Source organism: Miscanthus floridulus, chromosome 11 (assembly GCF_019320115.1).
Source record: "Miscanthus floridulus cultivar M001 chromosome 11, ASM1932011v1, whole genome shotgun sequence".
Lineage (NCBI taxonomy): Eukaryota > Viridiplantae > Streptophyta > Magnoliopsida > Poales > Poaceae > Miscanthus > Miscanthus floridulus.
Genome location: NC_089590.1, coordinates 59,903,334 through 59,929,348, shown reverse-complemented (window position 1 = coordinate 59,929,348; position 26,015 = coordinate 59,903,334). Strand labels below are relative to the sequence as shown.

General features: G+C 44.9%; 2 pseudogenes; one reads left to right on the top strand and one right to left on the bottom strand.

The window, feature by feature from the left end:
- Positions 1 to 5,014: 5,014 nt before the first annotated feature.
- On the bottom strand, positions 5,015 to 7,045 carry LOC136491485 (indole-2-monooxygenase-like; annotated as a pseudogene).
- Positions 7,046 to 24,742: 17,697 nt separating this feature from the next.
- On the top strand, positions 24,743 to 25,582 carry LOC136492036 (uncharacterized; annotated as a pseudogene).
- The last annotated feature ends 433 nt before the right edge of the window (positions 25,583 to 26,015 follow it).

Here is a 26,015-nt window from a genome sequence, read left to right as displayed (position 1 = left end):
TTTAAATGGTATTGTTAGTCACAACATTAAGTTCACACAACACGAAACATAGGAATGTATCAATTCTCTTCTCCATTGCAATCAGCCGATCACCACCACTAGCTATGTTACCTCCATCCATTGCACCACTTGATCCACCATTGCTGAATACCGTCATCAATTGATTTACAAGTTGAGCCCTAGTTTTCACCACATATGCTTTCACATGGAATTCTTATTGTGTGCTGATTCTTGCTAAGTTTGTAGCGAATAAAGTCCATTAGTTTTAAAAATACTAATTAAGAGGATAAACTAACCAGAGATATTTATGAGCATTTATGTAAGGAAAGAGAGAGAGATTAAGAAGATGGCATGCAAGGAAAAGAGATATACTACGTATTCAAGAGAGAAAAGGAAAGTTCTATCAGTTATGCAAGAAAATTAATCAGTTGAAAGAGTCATAGTTAGAAATTGTGCGCTGGTAACCTGAAGCGGTGCGCACAAGCGCTAAATAAAAATTGTGGTTTTCCCATCCATCGAAGAGGTCAATAGGAGTTTCAAATTGTGGGAATTTACACTTTGTCGAGTCTCCCAATCAAGCTCTGCTCCCAATCGGCAGAAAACCATAGCATATATATGTGCTATCATCATCCACAGATCAAATTAATGAGAAATTGATGAGCAAATAAACTCTGATTTGACAAACATGTGAACCATGAACATTGAGCAATCAAATTAATGAGAAATATTGACAAGCAAATGGACTATGAATTGACAAGCAAGTGAACCATGAACCTTTGAGAAAAGGAGGTAGTGGTCGGGTAGGAAGGCGACAAGCAGTAGCGAAGTATGAGGTAAAATCAGGGGGGAACAGTTACAGTAAATTGCATATGTTTGGACAAAAAAAAAAAGATTAGCCCCAAATTCTAGGCTCCAGACAATACAATATAAGGCAAGAGTGACATCCAAATGTGCATGCAAGAAGAAGATTGATGTAATGGATGAACTCACAGGCTTACGTGTTTAGACATATTGAGAGAACTTGAATGTCTCATGAAGTCAGGAGTCAACACAAGATTAATGTGATGGGAGAGCTGGGAGATAAAAATACAGAGATTTGTACGTATGTTCATCGCTTGAGGCACTTTTAGACTAATTGGGGCAGACACCTAGTATCGCCTCCACAAGACTCCGCTAGTGGCGACAGAGACCTCGGGTAGGAGCTCGAATCAGAGGCAGAGAGGGCGATTGGCAGGTCAAGCACACTGGAGGCAGGGAGGGCGACGAGTAGCTCGGGCTGGAAGGCAATGGGGGAGCTTGGGCAAATCAGATTTAGGATCCCTGGCTAGACCTATGGTTGAGCTGCACATACTCCAACCGAAGAAAGCTGGAGAGGAGATGCGGGAGGTGGGGGCTCGGATTTGGCTGATGGGGTTGAGGAAGGTGGTGGCCGACGGGCGAACTTGAATGCAGCGGCGCACGGGTGGGGACGGGAGCGGTTGTCCGTGCGAGCAGATGGAGGGAGTCACGAAAAACTCAAAGGTCGTTAGTTCGCTCGGTTTGTGGCTGGCTCGATTCAGCTTGGCTCGGCTTGTTATGATAATGAGCTGAGCCGAGTCAAGATTTTAGTTTATTGGCTATAACAAGCCAACTCGAGTCAGCTCGCGAGCTAAACGAGCCAAGCTTTCAGAAAAAGTATCATTTAAGGTTGTTAGATGCATGAATACTATAGTATTTTATTATACTTATATATATATTAGCACATATTAATTTTTTATTCGATTTAAGGTTGTTAGATGCATTTGTTTTGTATTATTATTATTCTAAAACTTTAGATAAATGCAAATATTATATTTTGTGTATTTTTTATACCTGGCTCGCGAGCTTAACGAGCCAGCTCGAGCTTTTAACGAGCCGAGCCAAGCTGACTTTCTGGCTCGTTAGGATAACGAGCCGAGCCGAGCTAGCTCGTTATCTTAACGAGCTAGAACGAGTCGAGCCGAAACATTATCCAGCCTTAGTCAAATGGCACAGACTGAAAAGTAGGTGAGCGTGAGGAGATTATTCAAGAACAGAGCTGGCTCAGTTTGACTCGGTGTAGCTCGAGTTGGCTCGTTAGGCTAACGGCTCGTTAATATTACGAGCTAAAGGAGCAGCTCGGCTCGGCTCGTTTAGCTCGCGAGCTATAAAAAAAATATGACGCACATGTTTATAATGTTTATGCTACATTAATTTTAAAAGGTGACGTACACCATTATGTAACCATACATGATTAATACATATCAGGTTCATCAAAAGTATCAACCATACAACATAGCTGGCTGTTTACACCAAAATTTAAAAGAAGGGTCACAAGGACTCGAAAGCTCCCAAAATCATATCATCAAGAAAACAATAGCATGATCGGAACCAGCTGATTCGAACGCGAAACTAGAATCGACTTTCTTCAGATAGCACCAGCGGATAATGACAAAGGTTATGATCAGCGCAAGGATGAGACATGTTGGACTCTACAAAAAGAAAAAGATTAGAGTCCAAACTATCTTAAATTAAAAATGTTTTTTCTAGATTCAAAAATTATAATGAGTCGTGCGGAGTCATGCACAGGGCCCGGATATAAATATGAAACCCCGGCTATTGTAAAAAAAACAACAATCAATATAATATATAAGTTATTTACCTTTTCGGCTCCGGCCACCCCTTAGGAGTAGGAGTAGAGTATATCTCAGCGAGTTTTTCAGCAAGTACGACAGCATCGATCTGGTCGACCTCCACTACTTGTTGTAAGTACCGTCATGACTTATACCTCTGTTCGTACGACTGTATCGATCCGATCGACCTTCACTGCGACTCTGGTATAAGTTAGTTATCGATTCTTACCTAGTTCAAGTTTGACTGCATCGATCCGGTCGACCCCCACTGCATGAACTAGATCAAGGTCAAGTTATCGGTTGTACCTTAGAATGACAGTCTTTGGAAGATTCATTAAGTTATCGATATTGCTTATTGCTTTCATTATTCATCTAAATTACAGTAATATCACTCTGTCTGATTGGGATTGATCTAGATCGGCCTTATATCATGTTTAGCCCATCGTTTGTTAATATAAAACTAATCTAATCTGTACATTAAACGATGAGTTACGTTTTATCGGCTGTTTTACATCAATCTTGATCGTGCATAGCGTGCGATTAAAACATGTTGCGTCTTGAGTAGATTTATTGGCTAGCGAAACCGTTCTATGGCCCGTTATCATGGTCTGTGTGATTCTGCCTCACATCCCACTGTTAGCACCGTGAAGTGGGGATCGTTATTTAGTAGATCTATTCCTGATAAGGCATGACTTTAACTGTGCGCTATGTTTGAATCGGCTATTTTAGCCAATATCGAGTGCTTTCACGAGCAGTTCGCATCACGAGACCGTTAAAGTAAAGATAGGTTGAAAGATGTGTTAGTCTCATGATCTTATTATTATATTATGACCTGCATGATTCTGCCTTATGCCCCAATGATATTAGTAATGAGTTAGTGTCGTTGAGTCTATTGTTATTTCTACGGCCTGCATGATTCTATCTCATGCTCCACTGGTCATAGCGATAGATGAGATCTAACATGTTCATTAGATTTATCTTTATTAAATGGTTAAATGGTGTTGAATTGTTTTTTTATATAAAATGGGTTCGGTTGCTTATAATCATTGGCTTAGCATAAATCAATCATTATTTACATCTTATTGACATTGATTAATATCTGCTCAAATAACGACATTTATCTTGAAAGATAATCGATTCTTCTTATACAACCCAATGAGCTTTAACCGATTTATTCTCATGAATATGCTGGAATCGACTATTTAGTCGATCTTCTTTCATATCGGCTCTCAGAGCCGTATATTCAGGACTGTCTGGCAACACCGGCAAGTTCCGTCCTTAATTACTGATAAGCTTTCTCTCGTCAATTACAGGGTCAAATTGACTGGCACATCTCGGGAGGAGTGCGCATGATCGATCATCCCTGTACTGAAGCTAGGCGGATCTACAGCTCCATCGAGCATACCCTTCCGGCTTGCTGTGTGTGTTCTCGGCACGGGACGAAAATTCTGTGTTAACACTGGTCCATCTATGATCATGCAGTTCCAGCATACTAAGTAGTTGCTTGCCACCACAAACTTAGAAAAGTCCATAAATTCAATGTCAACATCATCATCTTCTTCCTGAAAAACAATCCATAAAATCAACATTTAAGTACCACAACAATTATAAAATTAAAATTCATATGAAACAGCTGAAAATAAGAATTACATACCACTAGAATAGGTGCACACTTCTAGGTCAGCATCATCATCTTCTGGATTTATGGTCATGGGCTGATAGGCCTTAGCTCGTGAGCAGCTCGCGAGCTGGCTCGTTAAAATAGCGAGCTAGACTTCCAGCTCAACTCGTGAAAAAAATTAAAACGAGCCGAGTCGAACCAAACTGAGCCAGCCACGAGCCGAGTGAGTTGGCGAGCCACGAGTATTTTATCCAGCCCTACACAAGAATGACCGTGGATGTTGCTCGAACTCTTTGAAATTTCAGGCATCCGAAGAATGGGTCATGCATGATACCAGTATATACAAGTCATGTTGAAACTTACACGTACCCAACCTTTATTGCAGTGCATCCATATATGCAACATACTTAGGGGGTGTTTGGTTGCCTCTCCTAAATTTTAGTCGCTGTCCTATCAGATGTTTGGACACATGTATGAAGTATTAAATATAGACTAATTACGAAATTAATTACATAGTTTGCGACTAATTTACGAGACGAATCTTTTGAGCCTAATTAGTCTATGATTTGACAATGTTTTGCTAAAGTAAACATGTGCTAATGACGGATTAATTAGGTTTAAAAAATTCGTCTCGTAGAATATTGATGGATTATGTAATTTGTTTTTTTATTAGTATCCAAACACCCTATGCAACATTCTTCCGACACACATTCTAAATTTTAATAGCTAGATCCAAACACTCCCTTAATATCCCAGTATGCTACTAGTACACACATAATTTTGGAACTAAGAGAAGTTTCTCTTTCCGGCGGACTACTAGCCCGAACACGTGCGACACATCAATGTCGCGGCTCTCCTTCCCCGGTGGTAAACCCCAGTCAAAACGATGCACGAGGTTCGCCAGCATCAGCTCTACAGTAGCCGTCGCAAAGTTCATCCCGGCGCACATCCTTCGTCCAGACCCGAAAGGCAGGAACTCAAAGTCACCCCCTGAAGCTAACATGAACGGCGCTGCCGCCATCCATGAACCTCTCAGGGACGAACTCCCCGGCGTCCTCGCCCCAGTAGCGCGCGTCTCTGCCGATGGCCCAAGAGTTGATCAGGACCTGTACCCCGGCGGGGATCGTGTACCCCTCGATGACGCAGCTATCCATGGACAGGTGCGGTTGTGTATCCGGAGCGACTCTTTTGTGACAGCCCTCAGGTAGGCCATGTCCTTGAGGTTGTCTTCGCTGACGATTTCTTGCCCCTTGGACGTGCTGCTCCTTTACCTCGGCTTGTAGCTTGTTCATAACTTGTGGCTTCCGCATGAGCTCAGCCAATGGTGAATTCGAGCAGCGAAGATGATGAGTCTATCCCCCCGACAAACACGTCCTGCATGTTCAGGTTTAGTTAATGCCATGCCAGTCTGATGATTGTTGTAGCAACTTTTAAGTGCAGGCGAGACAAGAGCTGGATGCGCACTTACAAGCAGGAGAGCTTTCATTTGCTCCCTGGTAAGGCCGTACTCCCGTCGAACGGAGAGCAAAACATGTATGAAGTCATCATCATCCTTGAGATCACTCGCCGCCCTGTCGCTGCCACCATCTATTGCCTTGTGTATGAAAACTGTGCTCTTCTGTTGCATGGCATGCTATCCAGACAACCAAACACCATCCCAACCTAACAGTTGGGAGGTGGTTGGAAACACTAACAGCAGGACCAGACAAACAAACATAGTCCCGCATGGACCTGCCCCAGTTAGGAATAATGCCCAAAACAAGGTGCTGTTGCACCCGTTGGGCCTGGCCGGGCTGGTCCATACAGGCTGGCGACGCCCAGGCAAACAAACACGCCCATATTAGCTCTCATGGTCCTCGATCAGCTATGGAGTAGCTCGTCCCACCTCCTCCTCAATCTCTTGGACTTCACGCGGACCAGCTTGCCGAGCACGCCGAAGCGAGCCAGGAAGGGGAAGAAGTGCTCGACGTTGAAGCCGCCCAGCAGCTTGGTGGTGTCGCGGACAAGCTCCCGGAACAGCTGGTTCCGGCCCTCTCTCCGGAAGGACGTGCCCATGACGGCGCGGCACGCTAGGTCGTTCGTGAACGAGCCGAGCAGCTCGCCCACGTCCACCGCCGCGGCCGCCTCGGCGATCCGTGCCATCACCTTGCTCACCTACAAGTACGTACCAGGCACAGCATGTGTGTCACTCAGCGTCAAATAACCCAAATAAGCAAGTAACCACGCGTAAAAAATTCATCCTTGAATCTTGATCACCGCGTACCTCTTCTTCGCGGGCGTGGCGGAACGACTGCACCCTCCTGACGCTGAGAAGGTGCGTGGTGATGAGCTTCATCGCCCGGCGCCAGCAGTCGCCGTGCGGCGCGAAACCGACATCGGACGGGCCGTAGAAGAAGATCTCGGGCACTAGAGAGTGCGCCCGCGACGCGAACACGTGGTCGTGCGTACGCAGCACGGCCTCGGCGGCGCTGGGCGACGACACGACGAGCACCGGCATGCATGGAGCCGAGGCGGAGCAGCATGAGGTCCGCGCCGTGCGTCATGGCGAGGCTGCGGAGGGAGACGTGCGGGAGAGAGCCGACGAGGTGCATGTGGCCGAGGACGGGCACCGCCGGGGGCGACGGCGGGAGACTCTGCTGGCTGCTGGTGGTAGTCCCTTGTTCTCTTGGAACCGAACAACAATGTTGTTGCTCGCGCGTAGCGTACAGAGGAAGAGGACGAGAGGGAGGAGGAGCAGAAGCAATGCTCGTGGGCTCGTCATCTAATAAGCGAACTGCCCTGCTAGGTTCTCCATGATAACGAAATGGTACCTCTCCGCTCCGTTTTACAGAGCTCGATCGATCAAAATGGAGCTTGATATATCACTCAGCCTGTTCGCTTGCTTGTAAACAATCGTAAATATCTAGTCAGGAACAGTGTTTTTCTCTTACACTAAACTAGCCAGCAGTAAATAATCCACGATACGATACGGCCTCCCGAACAGGCCGCAGAAGACGGACACGATCGACCACAAGTGCAGACGTCACTGACGTGGTACAGACCTCGCATTTATTATGAGCTAATGTTGGGTTTAGGATGATTGGATTTGGTACGCACCAATAGCCAATAGGCGCACCATTGCGTGTACGAGAGGAGTAAAATAGTGAATTGCGTGACAAACGTGCTGCCACAGTGCCACTGGCCACTGCCACGGGAAATGTAATGCCAGGCGGATTGCCAAGCCCGTGTCGAATAAGCTTCAGTTATGTACGCTACGTGAAGGGTTGGGTCGATTAATAACAGTTATGGTGCTCTAGATTTGGACGAGCGAATTGAACTCTCTATGTTGGAACTCTCCAGACAACATTTCTAGAGACGTTTTTTTTTCCCGGACACAGGCATTTTTTATTTTTAGAGGTGGATAGGTTGTTCATCTCTAACCAAACGTCACTGTTAATTGTCATGAACCGCCACTGAAAATAACAAAAGATATTCCGTAATCTTGTATTGAATATTTTGACTAAGAAATGAACAAAAATGAAAAAAAAGTTTAAAGTACAAAGTTTTAAATCTCGTCCAGCACTATAACTTTGATATAGGACGTGTCTCCATCCAAGATTGTTTAAAAAATCAAAATTTTATATCTCAAAATATGTGAATTTGAAACAAATATTTGAGACACTAAATAACTTCAAATAAAAAAACTGACCAATAGAAAAATTGGAGATCAGATCGGTCACTCCAACTTTATTTAGTATTAATTGTGTGAACATTTAAGACCGTTTAGAAATTCTAAATTCTGGATTTCAAGATCTACGAGCTTACAATATATATTTGGGACTCTAAATGACTTTAGGCCAAAAACTTTTTAACTATACTATTCAGCGATTAAAAAATTGATTCAACTTGCTCTAAACTAGATCATTAGAGATGCCTTTAGAATCGGGTGAGCACACTTATTAATCTAGAATTGGGCGTCTTGAGTTTAGCTTGGAGGAAGAAAGGGAAGCGGGCTAAAAGATGTAGTGTGCTGCGTCTCAGTGGCTGCTGAGAGCCTCGGACTAATGGTTTGAGCTGTACAGAGATGGGTTGACTCGGGCCCATGTAACATTGGACGTGTTTTCCATTGCAAGATGAGGCAGGGATTTTATGGACCATTTATTTCCTACTAGGGGTTTCATAGAAGTATTTCACTATGAAGACTTTTCATGATACTATTATCAAAGCGACTCCAAGAGATGAGCTATTATAACATGAAGTTAAATTTTAGAAATTTTCAAAAGAAACAAGCCTCCAGCAGCTTTTCTATCCGGTGTTTCAAAATAAGAAGCGATCTATTTTGGACCTCTTGCTCGCTGACAAAAACATGTTGCACTGACTCGCCATTCTCCTCCCCCGCGCGAATTCTCGCTCGCCGCTGCCCTTCTTGCGCCGGTGGATTTTTTTCCCACGTGCAACCATGAAATGATCTATGGATGGCTAGAGGGGGTGGATAGCCTATTAAAATTTCTACAATCAGAGACACTAGGCAAAGTGCATTAGTATAAAAAAATAATCCTACTAGCCACTACTTTGCCTAGCCTAGTCAAAGCAATGTAAGCCTCCTACACAATTCTAGTTGCCAACTTAACTAGTAAACACACGAGCACACAAACAACTAGAGGCACTACTAAACAACTAGTGAGCTAGTAACAAGAACAACTAAACTACACTATTCATTAGAGGGCTAAGATACACAATCAACCAACAAGCTGGAGAGCTACAACTACCAAGCAACTACACAAGCACAAGATATGAAATGTAAATGCAAATGCAAATGTAGAGAGGATGCAAAGCACTAAAGGAAAGTGACACAATATTTATCCTGAGGTTTGGTTGCTTGCTGGCAACTTAACCCCTGTTGAGGTGAATCCTTAGATCACTATTTCACTTGACCTAGTGAGCACCCCAAGCTCGGCCCTTACGACAAAGGGCACCACTAGAAGTCGGTAGATCACCAAGGACCTCTCCAAATCTCGATTGATTTCACTAGAGTTACTTTTTGAGAACTCACGTGAGGTGAGCACAAAGCCCCTCACAATAACCAATGATCGAAGCCCCTACACAACCACCAAGTGGTGTCGACGATGGACAACGAGTCGATGACGAACTTCGAGATGTCAGTGAGGGACGACAAGTTGATGACGTGTGCCGTCGACAAGTAACGACGAGTCAATGATGAACTTCGAGCTATCGACAAGGGACAGTGAGTCGATGATGAACTCCGAGTGTCGATGAGGGGCGATGAGTCAACGACATGTGTGTTGATGAGGAATGACAAGTCGACGATGAACTCTGAGCTATCGATGAGGGATGACAAGTCGACGACAAACTCTAAGCTATCGATAAGAGACTCCAAGTCGACAACAAACTTGAGCCATCGATAAGGGACATCGAGTTGATGACAAGTTCTTTATTACAATCTCAAATTGTAATAATATCAAAGTAAAGTTCTTTATTACATCGCATATCTCATCACAAAGTTATCACATAGTCTTGCTCATCAGCAACATTATTACATAAAGTGGAAAACTAAACCCATGTCGCCACAGGGACTCCAGCTGGTGGACTTTAAACTAGTAGTCTAGGACATCTTTAGGAAACTCCTCATATGTGACATCTGTTACCCATCCGGGATTTTCATTGAATGTAAAACCATCCGTGATTTGGTTGGCAAAGCATCGCTGCATGCACCGTTGATAGGTGGCACCAATGTTCTTCTCTTCAGACCGAAAGGCATGGTTACGTAATAGTACGAACCATACAGGGTGATTAATGAAGACATGACCTAGTCAAACTCTTTCATCGTGATCTGGTGGTAGCCTGAGTAGGCATCCAGGAAGGAGAGGATTTCGCATCCTGAGGTGGAGTCGACTATCTGATCTATGCATGGTCAATAGAAGTGGTCCTTTGGGCACGCCTTGTTGAGACCAGTATAGTCAACACACATTCTCCATTTTCCATTCTTCTTTTTCATGAGAATAAGATTAGCTAGCCAGTCGGAGTGGTATACCTCTTTGACAAATCTAGCTGCTAGAAGTTTGGTGATCTCCTCGCCTATGGCCCTGCGCCTCTCGTCGTCAAAGCGATGCAGGCGTTGCTTGGTGGGCTTTGAGCCCGGGACGACGTGTAGTGCATGCTCGGTGACCTCCCTTGGTATGCCCAGCATGTTAGAAGGCTTCCATGAGAAGACATCACAATTTGTGCATAGGAAGTCGGTGAGCTCGCTTTCCTATTTGGTCGAGAGCTTAGTCCCGATACGAACTGTCTTGGTCAGGTCGGTGGGGTCGATCTCCACCGCCTTGGTTTCTTCAGTCAGATGGAAAGTACTCAAGGAGGTTGGCCTATTGTAGTTAGGAACTACTAGAGTCACTGAATTCCTGAGCTCTAGGAGCTTAGTGGAGTTGATGATGGCAGTGGCGAGCTCGTAATGGTCACGGTCACATGTGTAGGCGTGCGAGATGGTGCTACCTACAGTGATGATGCCATTTGGCCCTGGCATCTTCAACTTGAGGTATGTGTAGTTGGGGATCGCCATGAACTTGGCGTAGCATGGCCGCCCCAATATGGCATGGTAGGACCCTAGAAAGTCCACTACCTCGAAGGTTAGGACCTCCGAGCGGAAGTTGGTGTGGTCGCCAAACATGACGGATAGGTCGATCTACCCAAGTGAGTATGCCTGCGTCCTAGGGATCATGCCATGGAAGGAAGAGCTCACTGGGTGGAGCTTTGACCAGGGGATGCACATGGCATCGAGGGTGTCGACGTAGAGAATGTTGAGGCCACTGCCTCCGTCCATCAGCACCTTGGTGATGCACTTCTTTTGGATGATGGGGTCAATGATGAGCGGGTAGCAACCTGGTCGGATGACGTGGGAAGGATGGTCTCTCTGATCAAAAGTGATCAGGGAGTCCAACTAGCTAAGGAAAGAGGGGATGGCCGACTCGGTGGCGTATGCCTCTCTGTAGCGTACCTTGTGCTGGCGCTTGGAGTTTATGGCGTTGGATCCCCCAAAGATCATGAGGCATTCCTCAAGATTGGGGAAGCCATCTTCATCCTTGCCCACCACGCCACCTTTCTTGGTGACCTCCTCCTTGCCTTTCCCTTCCTTTGGCTTGGTGGCTTGCCGTAGGAAGCGCTTGAGGAGCTCATAGTCCTTGTAGAGGTGTTTGACGGGATAGGCATGGTTGGTGCATGGACTCTCCATGAGCTTGTTGAAGTGGTTGGGCTGGCCCTGCTGGGGCTACTTGCCCACATGGTCGGCTACAGTGACCAAAGCTAGGTTGGCCAGTCGGTGCTGATCCTTCTTATTCTTCTTGCCCTTTTATGTGGAGGGGCACTTGCCTTGGTCCTCATGCTTGGCCTTACCCTTATCTTGGCTGCTGCTGAAGATCGCCTGGACTACCTCCTTGCTGGAGGCATGGTTTGTGGTGATGTCGAGTAGGTTGTGGGTGGTATAGGGCTTCACACAGATAAGCTTGTGGATCAGAGACTTGTAGGTTGTCCCAGAGAAGAACACGATGATAATGTCCGCGTCGATGACATCAGGAAGGCAGTTGCACTTCTTTGAGAACCTACGGATTTAATCCCATAGGGACTCATTGGGCTTCTGCTGGTAGCTCCTGAGGTCCTAGGAATTCCTAGGTTGGACATACGTCCCTTGGGAATTTCTGACAAAGACCCTCTTGAGATCTGCCCAGTCATGGATGCTGCCGGGAGGAAGGAATTCGAGCCATGCTCGAACATGCTGCCCCACGCAGATGGGGAGGTACTAGATGATGAAGTAGTCATCATCCACTCCTTTAGCTTAGCAGGCGAGCCAGAAGTCTTTGAGCCATATACCGGGGTTCATCTCCTCGGTGTACCTGGCAATGTTGGTGGATGGTCGGAAGCGCTGTGGGAACAACACTTTCTGGCTATGGTGACCAAAGGCCCGTGGCCTCGGGCCATCTGGGCTAGGGCTCTAGTTGTTTGGTCGGCCTCCATGCCTGGGGTGCATGTCTTTGCACTCCTCGATGGCCAGGCCGATGCCCATGTTGCCTGCTCCTGCCGCCATTCGATGGATGTCATCATCATGCTGGGTGTGGCGTCGATTATTGATGACGCTACGAGCATCACGGTTTGGCCTGAGCTGTTCACGCACAGGTGGTCGGTGTGGAGCGAGCACCAGGTTGGGCAACAGTGTAGCCGTGGCCTCCTGCTCCATCCTCGGCAATTACTACAGTGAGTGGATGAAGTGATTTGACTGGTGCGGCCCTAGTCCCCCGGCTGGGCAAGAGGCCGCGTGCTGGTGTCATGACATAGAGCTTTCTGCATGCTGAACGGCGATAGTCTCCACCAGCGCTCGGAGGTTTCAGTGGATCGCCTGCTCCTAGGGGTCGGTGGGCTCAGGGAGGCCACGCAAAAGCATCGCTACAGCAGCAATGTTCTGGCTAGGCCGAGCAAACTGAGGGGGGTCGTCCCCTCCATCTAGGATGTTATGCTAGACCTAATGGGCATGACCCCAAGCACTGCTCGCTGGGTTACACACATGTGGCATGACATGATGCGCTGGGTGCACCGGCGCAGGTGGTGGCTGGCTCTACCGCCTTTGTCGTAACTCCTCACCATGCTCCTGCGCATGCACCAGGGCCTGCACATGGGTGTCCAGAGGGGTGTGAGTCTGCAGAGACTCCACTACCTCTGGTGGCTGTCCCAGGGCATCCGCCATAGCACACTCCTAGGACAGAGGGTGGCTAGGTGCAATGACATCGCCGATGCTGAAGCCATCGCTTTCGACCTCCTCATCGATGAGGTCATGGAAGGAGGCAGGAGCGTAGCCTGCCATCCCCATGAACTAGGACTTGAGAGGGGGTAGCGTTAGCATCCTTTAGAGCCCCCATGTGCATGCGTCCATGGGGATGCGAAGCCATAGGGGGACTAGTTGCATGGCGGTCGTGGTGGGGACAACGGGGTCCCTCCGGAGAGTTGGCAAAAGGTGTTAAATAGTGAGTAAAGAACAATATGTACATCACTCTCCATGGAGTTTGAGCCTAGCATGGGCTCGAGGTGAAGCGTGGGTGTCTCGACATTGAGGCCATTGAGTGGCCCGAGGCCGGTGGAGGGTGCTCCTCCTCTAGTGGATGCCAGGACAGACTCCTCCTCGGGGAGGTGGAGTACGCCGAACTGGTTGGCGATGAAGTCCAGACTCCCGAAAAGGAAGGTCTGGAGTGGCACGAAGACGGGAGGAGACCACATCCCAGCAAGTGGGAGCGTGGGAAACTCTAGCAAGCCAAAGCAAATTGTATCGGTCAAGCCCGCCATGTCAAAGATGGTGGAAAGGTGGGCCATCCGATGACCAAAAGCGTGAATGTACGACGTCTCTCCCCATGGACGGCGCCAACAGTTGGTGCGAAATGTGACCAACAAATAAATATTTGTAGTTTTGTCATGCGCTGTGATCGGATATGGCCTACCACGCGATGACATAGGATTTATACTGGTTCAGGCAACATACCCTACATCCAGTCTTAGTCGGTCGGTGACTTTATTCATGAGCCTAGGTGCTTGAAGTTTGCTGTGGGGTTACAAATGAGTAAGGAATAGGAAGGGGATGTTAGAGGCCCGGTCAGACTCTGAACTGAGTGGAAGAGAGTAATGGATGCTCAAATGTGCGATAAGTATTAGAGTGTATGCTCTATGTGTCTGAGCTTATCAGCTGTTGAGAGCGTGTAGACTGTGTAGCTATCGAGCTCTAGAGCTGTTGAGCTGTTTAGCCATCATTGTTTTAGGGGAGAGCGCATCCCCTTTTATAGATGAAGGGGATGACCTCACAAGTAAAAGACGAAAAGGGAGAGAATGTGTACATGTGCTACCTAGTCTTGATGCCCACGCTGTCGGGTATGGCACGCCATCGCCCACCTTGCTATTCATGACCTGCTGTATCTGATAGGCTATACAGTGTTCACCCACCTTACTGTTCATGACCTGGCAGGCTACATAGTGTTCGCTAGGGATGGCAAACGACGGCGCCCGCAATACTATTTGTGTTCTAACACGTCTGGAAGGTTGTATAGTGTTCATCTGACATGGCCTGGTGTCACCATCCTACATGTGCATAGGGCATGGTAGGGTAGGGTCCTCGGTATTGCGACTGATTTGAGCGCCTTACCTTATCTACTCCACCTACTCCCTAGGCCCACATCGAGCAGGCATCCTGGTCGGTCATTCCTAGTCGGCCCTGACCATGTCAGTCAGGAAAGAGAGGCGAGCAAAGGTCTAACATATCCCTGGTTGGAGGAATGGGGTTGGAGTTGGGCTGTGGTCCCACCACGGCCAGGCCTTTCGGTTGGGGCTCCGACCAGGTCTCCTGGCCAAAGGTGGTGGTCGGGGACCAGATCATGGTCTCGGCCTATCATTATGTATTTGGGCTTGCCCAAACACACACTGTCATTGTGCTGCCTGCTGGGCTAAGTATTGCAGGGAAGCGAGTCCATTGGGGACCCCCGATTTATGAACCCGACACAAATATTTTTGCAAGCCATGAAATAATCCAATAAATCATCATAACTTGGTAAATGACACTTGTATGTTGTAGCACATTTGGACTTCACTCAATTATCATGGCATTGGGTTTGGATGTGCACTAAGCTTCATAACTTGACTCAACATATGATGATCAATATGAAATCAATTGAATCAAGCCTCCAATGCTGATGGTACCTACAATCAATCATCGACTTTTTGATGGTACCCAAACTAGTTTGGGTCCTCTCAAGTTAGGAGCAACATACTTAGGCAATGCCTTTGTATAAGTAGCAGGATGTTTTACAATTGCAATCGATGTGGTACCATTGCCATCCTTCCAAAGCATTATATTTGCATCAATTGAAATGGGCTTATGGGAGTTACCTAGGGGACATGAATGAGCCATGTGTCCCCTTTCCCAGCATGAGTAGCACTTTCTCTTTAATTGAGCCTTCTCTTCCTTGCTCAAGTGGTGCTTCCCATTGTCTTGCCTCTCATGAATTGCTTGAACCTTCTTCCCAAGCTTGGTAGGACACTTCGAGGCAAAGTGTCCCATATCTTCATACTTGAAGCACTTGATGTGAGCATACACCTTCTTCTGATCTTCATTCTTGCTCATCATCTTGGCATCTTGAATTTGCATTGGATGCCTTGCCTTTCCACCCCCTCCTTGTCTTCTTCTTCTTCTTTATCATTAAGTCACCACCATCTTTATGGTTGATCTTGACTTGCTCTTGGGGTGTCTTCTCTTGATCATCTTGTGGCTTTGGTTGAGGCTCTTCTTGTTGCTTCACCAATTGCTTGGTTGGGCATATTGAGGTAAGGTGATCCCAAATGCGGCACTTAAAGCACTTCACATGCTTGAGCCTCTCTTCTTCCTTTATCTTCTTCAGCTTCTCTTTGTTTGAGCAAGTATTTGCAAGATGTCCCACTTCATGGCACCGATAGCACATGAAATGGGAAAGCTTCTCTTTCTCTTGCTTCTTCATCTTCTTTTCTCTATTTCTTTTGCCCTTTGTCATCTTCTTCTTGAAGCCAAGACCACTCATGTCACCAAACTTTCTTTGATTTGTCAACATATGCTCAAGGGTGACTTTTGAGTTGTAGCACCTCTCTATCTTGTTGCTCAATTTCTTCACTTCTCTTTTGAGCTCATTGTTCTCCTTCAAAAGGTTAGTCTCACAAGATATAGAAGTAGAACAAGCATCTATATGTAAAGAGCATGGCATATCTAATAAATCATCATAAGAGATGGATACATGCTTCTTCCCTACATTACAAGAGTCAGTCACATGTTGCAATTGATCACTTGACTCTTGTGATGAGCTCTCATTCTTTTTAATTTTCTTTATAAATACTTTAATGACAGAAGCATGTTGTTCTAATAATTCTTCATGAGATGCAAGTAATGTCTCATGAGTCAAGTTTAGCTCACCATATGAAGATTTAAGAACATCAAGTATGTGCTTATGTTCTTCATATGAGTTCTTTAGAAATGAGTTTTCATTTTTCCAATTTCAATGTTTTAGCTTTCTCATTTTCTAAAGACATGGTCATGCTAGCAAGTCTTCTAACAAGCTCATCATATGAATCAACATGATCAACCACATTAGCATTTTGTACCTTTGTGTCACCTTGTGACATGAAGCAATGTGGTGATGGAGAGCTTGTAGAAGCAATGTCATCTAGGCTTGATCCATCATCATTGCCATCAAGTGTGCATGGAGCACCTTATGACATGAAGCAATGTGGTGATGGAGAGCTTGTAGAAGCAATGTCATCTAGGCTTGATCCATCATCATTACCATCAAGTGTGCATGGAGTAGCATCATCATTGGCATCACTTGAGGCATCATCATCATCAATCTTGTCAAGTGATCTAGTGGTATGATCATCATCATCATCATCACTTGACCATGAGGTGGAGCAATCTTCCACAATCATCAAATTGTGGTCATGCTCAACACACTCATGTGCATCTTCCTTAGGCTCATCCTCCCTCTTAAACTTGCCATCATCCCATGTGGAGAAGTCATTGAAGGTGTGTTTGATTGATTCCCACAACTCATGAGTGGTTCCTCTGTGGTTCACCTTGTAAAACAACTCAAAGCTCAAAACATCCATTAGATATAAATAAGCATCGGCATCAAGTTCAAAGAGGACCTTTTGAGCTTTGGTTAGATTTTTATGGTCCAAGACATGGGTGAGACCACTTGTGACAACCCACCAAAACTTAGGTCCCTTTGCACGAATATGATCAAGCATATGGTGTTTCTACCATGCAAAGTGTGTACCATCAAAAATATGTGTGTCACAATCATCTAGCCCACTAGACACCATCCTCTCAGGTCAGTGAAGATCACAAATGAGAGACCTACTCCAATACCACATGTAGGGTCAAGATGATGGACTAGAGGGGGGTGAATAGTCCTTTCTAAAATTAATCGCGCTGGCTTACCAAAACAAATATGGAATTAAAACTATCAGTCTAGCCAAGACTACACCCCTCTATCTAAGTTCACAAACACCTTATAAAGATCCTAATTAGGCAACAAAGGTGTCGGGATTGCTAGAGCTCACCTAATCAATTCTAGCTTGCAAGGTCACACAAACCTATGCAACTAGTACTTCAAGCAAACCGGTGAGCACCTACACAATCTGGTAAGCAAAAGCACAAAGCCACCTAAGCTCACTAGCAATGCTCAATAACAAGGCTACACAAGACAAATTAGAGAGCGCAAATTACTTAGCAACACAAACTAAGCAATATGACTAACAAGGTTACTAAAAACCAAATTAGCCATGCAAGGGAGCTACTTCTATGCTACACAAGCAAGAAGGCAACTAGCAAGCTACTAAACCTAAACTAGTCACAAGAGCAACTACACAAGCACAATATATGAAATGTAAATACAAGCTTGTGTTGCATGGAATGCAAACCACCGAGAAAATGATGAAGACAATATTGACACGGTGATTTTCTCCCAAGGTTCACTTGGTTGCCACCAAGCTACGTCCCCATTGTGTCGACCGCTCACTTGGTGGTTCGGCGGCTAATTGGCATCACTCGCCAAGCCCACACATTGGGCACCACAAGAACCTACCTCGAAAGTGAGGGTAGCTCAATGACACGTTCAACTAGAGTTGCTCTTCACGATCCCCATGGGGTGAGCACAATCCCCCTCATAAATCCTCCTCCCAAGCATCACACATTCTTCTCGCATGCTTCAATAGAGTCACAAGCCACCAAGCCATCTAGGAGGTGACAACCTCTAAGAGTAACAAGCACCACCGGATTACAACTAGATCACCTAGTGCCACTCGATGCAACCTCACGACGCAATCGCACTAGAATCGCTCACTCACTCGATCGAATGAACACTATCAAGCAAGAGTGAGTTAGAGGGCTCCCAAGTACCACCACACAAGCCACCAAGGCTCTAGTGTTCTCAGCAACCGGCCAAAGGACGGCCAACACTTCTATTTATAGCCCCAAGGGCTAAACTAACCGTTACCCCTTCACTAGGCATTTTTTGGGCTGACCAGACGAGCTAGTCGCAATGACCGAACGCGTCGGCCCAGTGTCTGGTCACGCTATGCCATCCACGTGTCGCTCTACATTCAACTAGAGCCGCCCGATCTCAATGGTAACTTCATGCGCCAATAGTCAAGACGACTGGACACGCTAAGCCCACGACCTGACGTGCCCGAGCCATGTCAGATCTCCCCCACGCACATAGCCAACACCTGACCAGACGTGCCTCTGCTCCATGACCTAATGCGTCGTCGCCTAAGTTTGGTTGTTTCTAGAGAGCTCTCTGAGCATCTGTTTTGCGATCGGACGCATCAGGTGAGTCACGATCAGACACAGCACCTAAGTCTGGTCCTTAACCACCTACCACTTGTCAATGCTACCCCACACCGATGAGTCAGCGTACATCAGAGATGACCGAACACGGCCCCTGCACGTTAGGTCACTCTTTGCGCCAGCGTCTGGTCATAAGACCGAGATCGCGCGCTCTCTATAACCACTTGACCGGATGCGCAGGTCCTCCTGAGGCCAGCGTCTAGTCACTCACAGTGACCTTCTTTTGCCTCCTTTTCTTCACCGAGTTGATCCGTTTCAACTCCAACTTCTCCTCCTTTGCAAATGTGCTAACATCACTAAGTGTACACCACCATGTGCAAGTGTGTTAGCATTTTCACAATCATTTTCCAAAGGATTAGTCACTCAATTCACCACACCACTCGATCCTAGAAACGATGCAAAGTTAGATCACTTGAGTGGCACTAGATGACCGATATGCAAACAAGTTTGCCCCTCTTGATAGTATGGCCATCTATCCTAAACCCAGTCATGCACTTCTCTACACAACCTATGACCGGTGAAATGAAATGCCCTAGGTTATACCTTTGCCTTGTGCATTCTATTCCATCTCCTCCATTTTTGATGCAACACATGCACCAATGAATCACCAAATGATATGATCCACTTCGTATCATCATGTGACCATATTGGTTCATCGATCTTGACTTCACTTATTTTTCACCGTTGCCTTCATCCATCGACGCCAAGTCTTGCTCAAGCTTCACTGGCACGCGGTCCATCGCTCCAAAGCCTCCAACTTGCCCTTCACGCTTGCAACCGGTCCATCAAGCGAAGTCTTGTCTTGATCTTCTCCACCTTAGTCACATGACTCTATGTCATGTCTCATATGCAATGAGCTCCTTCATCACATATGTGAGCTTTGCACCAAGTTCAAGCCATCTAACCTCCATGGCATGTATTGCTCACACACAAGTACCTATGGACTAATCACATGTGTATCTCACTCAAACACATATAACATATTAGTCCACCTAAGGTTGTCACTCAATTATCAAAACCAAACAAGGACCTTTCACCTGGTCATCATTTGCCCGATTGTGGGTGTGTTGGGCCAACGAGGATGTCGGTTCCTTTGAGGTAGGGTGTATGTCACATTTGGTCCAATTTGGAATTTGGCCCATAGTGGCCCATGTGCATGTTAATGAGATATTGTGGGGGGGGGGTTAGTCCCACATTGGTTGTTTAAAGTGGGTTAGACCAACATATAAGGCTTCTAGAGTCCATTCCACCATCCTTGGGTTAATCCTTTTATGTGAAGCGAGGATGAAAGCGTAAGTGAGATGGTGGTAGGTGTGGTTCGCTCAGCGTGTAGAGTGGATCTAAGATGTTTGGACTCTAGGGCATTACAACTCTAATTTGATCTTCAAAGCCTTTAGATATGAGAATCCATACTTGGTTGATTTCAATGCAAGTGAAGCTCAATTGTCAACATGCTTGTTCACAAAGTCTAGTATGGGTTGGTTATGGCATAGAAGGCTTGATCATATTGGAATGAAATAATTGAATAGATTGGTTAAGCATGATCTAGTTAGAGGCTTAAAAGATGTGGTATTTGAGAAGGTTAAACTTTGTAGCTCTTATCAAGCCAGAAAACAAGTTAGGAACACCCATCGTAAGAAAAGCATAATGAGCACTAGCAAAGCATTTGAGTTATTGCACATGGACTTGTTTGGGCCAACAGAATACACTAGCATCGGTGGAAACAAATATGGCATTGTGATAGTGGATGATTATACTAGATACACTTGGGTATTCTTTCTAGTGGACAAGAGTGATGTGTTTGCAACTTTTAAATCATTTGTTAAGGGCATACACAATGAACTTGAGACAACCATCAAGAGAGTTAGAAGTGACAATGGTAGTGAGTTCAAGAACACTAGAATTGATGAGTGTTGACGGTCGATAGCGAACATTACAAACCATCAATGTAACAAGTATAAGGGCATGAATACAATCACTGACAAAGGTTTAGGGGTTTCAACTAATAAATTCCATAAGTTTTGGTGAATCTGTGTTTTCAGCAGGGTTTATTCAAAAAACCATCAAGGTGGACCTATATGTCAGAATTAATCATGCTTATTTGTGGCATAAACAACACTAGAAGGATCTAGAAAACACAAGAAAACACCACACCACGGCAGAGGGCAAGAGGCCACTAGGTCCCACCTACTGATCGGATGGCCCCCTAGGCCCACCACTCAGTCTCATGTTGCTACGTCGGTTCTCCACCGCCTTAAAGATCACATATATGTCATTTATTCAAGTTGGTTTGATTCGAGGGTCCAGAATTGATGCTACCCCCTATATATATAGCACTATACCCCTCTAAGAGAGCCATCCTGAAACCCTAATTCATGTTCTCCTCATCAGGATTAGAGCCAGCTATCAAGAGAAGATTAGTCCTCCAAATGATTTAGTCTTATAAATAATAGTGAGACAGAGTGTGAGAGAAGAGTTTTGAGAAAGTGTTGGCCTATTGGTGCTCTCTCTATGGCTTGTACCTTGGCGGATCCAAGTTCTATTTGAGCTTGCTTCTAAGACTTCTCTTGCAATCAACTTCTGATTTAAGTAAGCATCTTGTTTATATTGTTCATCAGGATCACAACTCTTTTGAGTGCTTTATTCTCTTCCTAGGGGGAGTAAAGCATTAATCATAAGTGTAAGCATGGTGCTTAGACTTGGGTTAATCATGGATGCACCCTACATTCTAGATCGGTGGTAGATCGCGAAGTAGCATTAGAATGCAAGTGTGACATATTCATTGAGTCCTCTGTAGTCCACCTCCCATTTGTAGGCCAAGTAGTACCCGGTTATGAAGGAAAGCATCCTATGCTGGCGTCTTTCTCTAAGTAATGTTCCTAGTTGAATAGTAGAAGATATAGCTTACCAAAGTCAGAACTAGAGAATCTTAGTTATCATCTCTACGCTCCTGTTTTATCCTAATCTTGTTGCTACCCCTGGTTAAGTTAGATTGTAGTTAATCTCACATGTTTTCCTATGGATACAATACTTAGAATACTTCCAGGTGAAAGCTACAGCGGTATCCGTGTACTTATGGATCTTTTCTGTGTGCGTTAATAAATACCAACAAGCTTTCTAGCGCCGTTACCGGGGAAACGGTCATTGAGTTAACTATGAACCTAGCTTAACTTTTTATCATTTTTTTCTTTTGTTTTAAATTTTCTTTTAGCATGGATAACACACCTATATATCAATATGCTAAACCCACGAGCACAAGCCTAAAGCCACCAAAATCTTCAGAGCCTATCCTAACACCTGGCTATGAGCTGTGCCTGTATTTAATAAAACTAATTTGAGAACAATCCTTCATGGGAGAAGGCAATGAAAACCTATACTCACACCTATGGGAGTTTGTATAGACCTGTGCATGCTTGTGTATCACTGGCATGCCTAACGAGACCTTAAGATGGAAGTTGTTTCCATTCTCTTTGACGGGAAGAGCTAAACGATGGTATAGTCGAACTGTAGGAAGTATGCAAGGAGATTAGGAAACAGTATGCTCTAAATTTTGTTTATGTTTCTTTTCCATCTCTAAAGTGGTTAGCCTTCAAAAAAAGGTTCTAAATTTTAGACAACTAGAAGAAGAATCTCTTGCCACATCATGGGATTGTTTTAATGACCTCATCATCACAGGCCCGAACCTTGCCATTCAAGACCCAGTACTTCTTCAATATTTTTATATGGTCTTAGCAAGGATTCTATGCAATCCCTTGATCAAGCCTCTAGAGGAGCTTTCCTTCATTTGTCTGCTAGTGAAGCAAGGTCTATGCTTGATAAAATTAGTGGAAAGACTCCCTACACTAGCATTCATAACGAACTCCCCGAGGAAGAGAATGAATCATCTCCCTATCAGGAAGAGCAAGTTTTGATAGCCAAATCACAACCACTCCAATCTCAAGATTTAGCTATCAATCTCAAACCATCAATACCCCAAAATCCTCCAAGGGAAGAAGAAATTCCACCTTTAGAAATCCCTTTTGAAATTTATTGTGAGGATGATCTTTTTTATGCTAATTTTGGGAAAAGCTTAAACTTCTAGTTTCACAAGAGACCTTCGAGCGAATATAATTCAAATCCTCTCAAGAAGGGATTGTTGGTGGTCCTTATCGACCAAATTCGACCGCCAATTAAGACACAAACAAAGTATAAACTAGCATGATTACTCACATATGTTATTTATATTGACCTATTTCCAAATGTATTGCAGAATCATTGTTTTACAAGGCATATACATGAAACACATGGAAATGGAGTCAAAATGTGCAACCTGGAAAGCGTAAAAGCAGAATCCGCACAAAAGAATGAAGAGAAGGCCCATGTACCTTACAAATCCGAGCCAACCAATAACGTAGCAGTGGCCCAGACCAACTAAGGAACCGACTGAACAAATACGGTGGTGAGAGGAGACACCCTTGGTGCGTCCCCTTCCATGTGCGCTTCCTGGTGGTCTCCCCTATGGCAGTTGCAAGGGCACATGCAAAGAAACCGACCATAGCTTTGCTATAAATAGAGGGGAGGAGCTCTCACATAAACACACACCACACAAGAGCCATTCTCCCTCTCCACTTGTATTCTTTTCTACTATTTTTAGTATTAGGAGCTTGGCAAAGCTTGTAATTAGAGATCAAGAACATCTTGAAGATATTTGGTATGATCAATACAATGTTCTTCATCTTGTTCTTGTTCTTGTTCTTGTTCTTGTTCTTATTCTATCAATGTTGCTATGATCATGATTTAGGGCTAGGTTCTTATGTTACTAGTTTAGCATATGATCTTCTATGCTCTATCATTCATACAACACACAAGGAGAAGAGCTACATTATCCTTTGAGATAAGAGCATCACTCCTAGGGCTCATGCCCTAGTTAGCTAGTTAGAGTTGAGTAGAGAGAGATGTGAGGGAGAGTTGGGAAAGAACCAGACTAGCCGGTAGCCTTCCCCCGCTTGCACCTCAGCGAACACTTATTTTGTGGATTCATTCCCAAAGTAAGTGTTCATGGTTCTTTTGGTGTAAAGTCCTTTAGTTAGTTCATCTTTACTCTTATTTGCTTGTGGGTTCATCATCTGTTCTTGTAGCAGATACTCTAGTAGAGGGCCCTGATAAAGATGGATAACCCTACCGGAACGCTAAAGTAGTAGTTGATAGTGTAGACATGGTGTTTAGGCTAGAGGCTACCTTTGTTTGCCTCATATCCTCATTTTGAGGGGTAGGCGGCAGGTGGTAACAGCCTTGTTCGCCCTTCGTAATCCCCCACATTTGGATACGGCGTAGAGCCATAGGCCAGCAACACTTGACAGACCAAGTGTTATCCGGTGCCCGAAGTAAGCAAGTAGAAGTAAAGTTTATCTATCCTTAGACCCTAAAACCATAGGAATTTATCTCTATCCTCATCAACTCTTCCCTTGTGTACACTAGGATGCCTGCTCCTATTTAGGTTTTATTCTTTTATTCCTTATTCTTTCTTTTATCTTTATCCTTGAGATTGGCTTGAGTGTGTGTGTTACACTATCCCATATTTATCCTGGCTTACCCCTATTATGAACTTTGGTCTACTATACAACATGTCCCTACTAGAGACTTTTATAACATGCCTTCCTTTGGGAAAATATAAATGAACGATACTCGAATACTTCTGGGTGAAATGCTACAATGATATATCTGTGCGCTTGTGGAATATTTCTACATGTGTTCAGAAATATCATCATGGCGTTTTTGGTGCCATAGCTAGGAAACACCAATCCTAGTGGTGATGCTAAGAAACGCCAACAAGCATTTCTGGCGCCGTTGTTGGGGAAGGCAAATGGTTAAAAGAATCTTTTAGGACATGTTCATGATAATATGTATGTGTAGTAGCCATTGATCATAACAGGATAACTTTGCTTGTTTTCTCCTATTGTTGATGAAAATAGGATAGTGTAAGATGATTTCAATTTACCGACAATCTTCACCAAGAATCTAGAGTCATTCCTAAAGTAGGCCTGACCTCGTGTTGATGCTCCTTCCGCTACTCCACCGGCAACCTAAACCATCACCCTAGCACCATCTGTACCAAACACCATGGCTGACAAGACGCTGCACGAGTACTTCATCCCCACTATTGCCAATGTTCCTGTTGGGCCCGCTGTCAACATGGGCGATGCAAACTTTGAGTTGAAGACTGGCCTAATCATGATGGTGCAGGCAAATCCATTCTGTGGATTGCCTAGCAAGGATGCCAACGTACATCTCCAAGACTTCCTGGAGCTATGCGACACCATCATCATGGAGGGTGTCGCATTAGAGGTAATTAGACTCTGCTTGTTCCTATTCTCCCTTTGGGGGAGGGCGAAACAGTGGTTCTACAAGGATCAGGAAGCTATCAACACATGGAACAAATATTCCACGACATTCCTCGCAAAGTTCTTCCCGATGGACAAAACCAATTCCCTTCATGGAAGAATTTCCAACTTCTAGCAGACAGCATCAGAATCCATCCCACAAGCGTGGGAGAGGCTGCAAGAATACATCCTTGCCTACCCACACCATGGGATGGAAAACTGGTTGATCCTTCAAAACTTCTACAATGGGCTAACTTCCACGTCCAGAGCCCACATAGATGCTGCTGTCGGAGGAGCCTTCTTCTCACTCACAATCAGTGAAGCTACGACCCTCATTGAGAAGATGGTCTCTAACCAGGGTTCGAGTGAAGATAGACTCCAAGCCCAAAAAGACATCATGCATACCGTGGAGGAAATAGATATGCTGGCCACAAAGTTGGATCTCTTAATAAAACACTTGGACAAGCACGGTGCCATAAAAGGAGCAACTTATGGTACCGTCCAATCGCTCTACTCGCATATACCATGCGAGATGTGTGGAGACTTCGGACATTCAAGGAACAATTGCCTCAAAACCTAGGTAGATGCGTGGTACAACAACTACAACAGGTTCTATCCACAAGGAGATCCAGGGTGGAATCAGTCGCACCCACAAAATCAGGATGGTAACTATGCTCATTCAAATTTTGCAAATCAACCTTCCTTGAAAGAACTTATGTTAGGGCAAGCTAAAATAAACGAAAATTTAATTATGAATCTTGATTCTAACAATAAAATTTTGGAAAACATTAATTCAAATCTAGAACGCTTAACCTTTTAGTTTGAGAATCAATTAAGCCTTAATCAAATGTTTGAAACCCAACTAGCTCAATTTGCGGCTACAACTCCTGTTTATGATTTTGAAAATATCTCGGGGCAACCCAAAATTTCATTTGAAAATGTCAATACGGTAATCACAAGGGATGGTAAGTCCACTCGTGATCTACCATATCCAAACTATGCAGGAAAAGCCA